Source organism: Gavialis gangeticus, unplaced genomic scaffold, assembly GCF_001723915.1.
Source record: "Gavialis gangeticus isolate Ggan-Ray unplaced genomic scaffold, GavGan_comp1, whole genome shotgun sequence".
NCBI classification, from domain to species: domain Eukaryota; kingdom Metazoa; phylum Chordata; order Crocodylia; family Gavialidae; genus Gavialis; species Gavialis gangeticus.
This window is the reverse complement of record NW_017729024.1, coordinates 160052028-160055441: the sequence shown is the minus strand read 5'-3', so window position 1 is coordinate 160055441 and position 3414 is coordinate 160052028.

Below are 3414 nucleotides of genomic sequence, written 5' to 3'. Positions count from 1 at the left end.
GAGGGAAGGTTTAAGTTGGACATCAGGAGGCGCTACTTCACGGTCAGGGCGGCTAGGGTCTGGAACCAGCTTCCAAGTGAGGTGGTGCAGGCTCCCACCCTGGGGGTTTTTAAGAGGAGGTTGGATGACCACCTTACTGGGGTCATTTGACCCCAGTGCTCTTCCTGCCATGGCAGGGGGTCGGACTAGATGATCTGCTCAGGTCCCTTCCGACCCTAGAAACTATGAAACTATAAAATGGTGAATAATAGAGACAAGGAAGGGACAAATAATAGAGAGCTTATAACCAATTCCAATATGGTGTTTCCATGCAGTTTAGTAAAATCTGGGGTTTTCATTGGCTACTGCAGCACAGGGATATTAGATTTCTAGACAGAAAAGGTTTAATACATTAAAGGAACCTTAATTTATCACTATTGAGGGTACATCTAAACATCACCCTGTCACCGTTGCAACACGCTGCAGTGCCATACAACACGCTACAGCAACAGAGCAATCTCTGCATGTGACCAGCAGCTGTAGCAGTGTGCTCTCCCATTTTAGTGCATTGCTATGGCAAAGTAGCAGCTAAAACTAATGGTATGCCACCCACACGATGCAGTACAGGTAGTTACTGCGCCATGCTTTAGTACTTCCAAAAGGAAGTACTGAAGCACGGCACAGTAACAACGCTGCCGTAGGGCGATGTGTAGACATGCCCTGACTTCAGTAGAATTACTCCTGATTTACACTACTGTAACTTAGAGGAGAATCAACCTCAAGTTCGATACTTAGAGAGGAAGAACTGAAATCCACTAGCACTGTTGGAAGCCAGGAGTCCTAAGACAGACAAATAAATATAGCTTCTGTGTAAAGTAAGAACACAAGCAACAAGAAGCTGCAGACAAGTTTTTAGGAGCATTAATACTTTCATATTTGAGCAACATGGTAAGAGAACATTCTTCTCCCTTTTCTACCTGCATTACTACTTAATAGTGCCAGAACTGGCTAGACAGGAAGAATGATTACATCAGTGATGTGTAGTAGGTGTTTTACCCTTGAAGAATAGAGTATGCAGTGCTAAAACTGAAACTCTCCTAGAAAAGACAAAAGAACTCAATCCTGCACAGTGAGAGATGAAAAGCAACTTTCCACCCATGATGACTTTAGAGAAAGTTGTGTATGTTGGCAGTGCTCAAGGCTGGACCTGAATTAAGTTTTATCTGGTACCCCAATCAATTTGAATAGCTAACTAGAAAGAAGTAGATTTATCTACTCACAGCCTTATTGTTTTTTTTATTCCCCTTTTTTATCTTTACAGAAAAATAAGCAGGATCTCTGTAGAGAAGAATCAGATAGAAAAGAGAAGTTCATCTGTCTACATCCAAACTTAGCCTCGATGTGTAGTCTACTCCAGTTTAGGAAGGCCAGGAAGTGAGGTCCCAATTAGCCCACAAAGGGCACAGATAGAAGTGACAACTTCCACCTAATCTGGCCACAGAAAGCAGTCTATAGTCATGACCAAACACAAAGGCACAGCTGCAGACTGCTTCAAAAATAAGCGATCAGGTGAAAATCTGAATCCTCATTGTATGAGGGTTTAGAAGATGTTTAAAAAAAAATAGTGTCTTCTGCAACTCATGTCTGTCTGCCTGCCAGGCTCAGAGCTGTTTTCATAATGAGAGGAGGAAAAGGAGCAGAGGGAGTTCAGTCTGAGGCCTGGGGTTTTTAAAACCCCCACTGGTAGGGCGCCAGTTGACCCACCCCACCCTCCAGTGATGGCTGGAGAACCCCTAGAATGAGCTCCCTCTGCTTTCTTTCCTCCCTCCAATTCTGAAATTAGGGACAGGCTGGGAGGGAGGAGAGGCCATTGCTAGGAGAAACTGGCTGTAGGCTGGCAGCCAGCAGCTAGGTTCCCCTCACCCCATGGAACCAACAGTGAACTTCTGTTTGGTCTGGGGGATTGGTGCAACTCAGAGCGGTTCCTGCAAAGCGTTCTGAGTTACACTAGGGAGCAGCACTTCTGTCTGCGTCCAAACATGAGTAAAAAGAACAGCAAGAAAGAAAGCATTTAACAGCAAAAGAGCCAATAAAAAATACATGTAGTAGTGCAGCTCTGCACATGTACCCCACAGCGGACACATTCAAGCTTCAATATGGTGCTTGGTTGTTAATTAGATAGGAAAAAAAACCAGGGACCAGGTGGAGGAGGCCCTGGCCAACCACTTCCTCCTGCACTCCCTGCTCCAGCCCACCTGCCCCACCCACCCACACACCTGCCCTCTTGCTCCTCTGCCAGCTGCTGAAGCAAGATGGTTCTATCCAATGTGCACTGCTGGCACAGCCAGCGCATCTGTATGGCTCCAGCGCTGAGTGGCAGTGATCTGAAGCTCACATATCCGCTGGGGTTGGTGGGCTCCCCCTGTGTCCAGAAGTTGGCCCTGCAGAGGCAAAAGACAAGACTTTTGTAAGGGTTTGCAACACTTCAGAAATAAGATGCTCTGGGCCAGGGGCCATGCGCTGCCCAGCCTCAGATCGGGAGTCAATCATGCACGTGTGCCCAGGGACCATGGTAAGTGAGCTGGGCAGGCCTGGGCCCAGGCAGCTGCCAGCTGATCCTCCCATCCCTGCTTGTTCCACTGGGCCTACCAGCCTACTGGATGCTGGCCTCAGGCAGCCTGTCTCCCCTACCCGCTTCCCAGGGTGGGACAGGCCAGGCTACTGGCAGCACCTGCTGCTACAGCTGCAGACCTTGCTCCCCCCCACCTCTCCCTACAGGACACCTACTCTACTGCACTGCCATCCATCCCATGGCTCGTGGGCTCAAGGCGTGCAGGGCTCCTGGACAACTAGGGCAAGGGGCTGACCACTCCATCATCCTCCCCACTGGGGGCCTGTCTGGGGAGCTGCTGAGGAGCCGGCACCTCACTGCATCTCCACTGCACCCTGAGCATGCCCCAGGTGGTGCACAATGAGCTGTTTATGTAGCCTAAAGAGTGTCTGAGCCACTATGCCCTGATGCTGTTAACCCTCCTGGTGCCCTGGGCACACCTGCACTCCTGGTTTGGGACCATGAGCTACAATGGCGTGGGGGACAAGCCTAGGCTGCCTCGCAACCCCTGTTGCTGCCTGGAGGGCTATCTGTGGCAGCACTATAAATCTCTGCCCCCACTGCTGAGAAGGAAATGGCTGTGGCATTGATGCCTTCCTTGGCACGTGAGAGGCCTGTGCCTGCCCAGTTGTGTGGATATTCATAGATTCATAGATTCATAGATTAAGGGTCGGAAGGGACCTAGTAGATCTTCTAGCCCGACCCCCCGCCAGGGCGGGAGAACAACAAAAAACCCCAAAAAGAGAAACGGGACTCAAACGAGTCCAGCCAGGTAGGCATCCAGCCTCTTCTTAAAGACCCCCAGGGTAGGGGCCAGCACCACT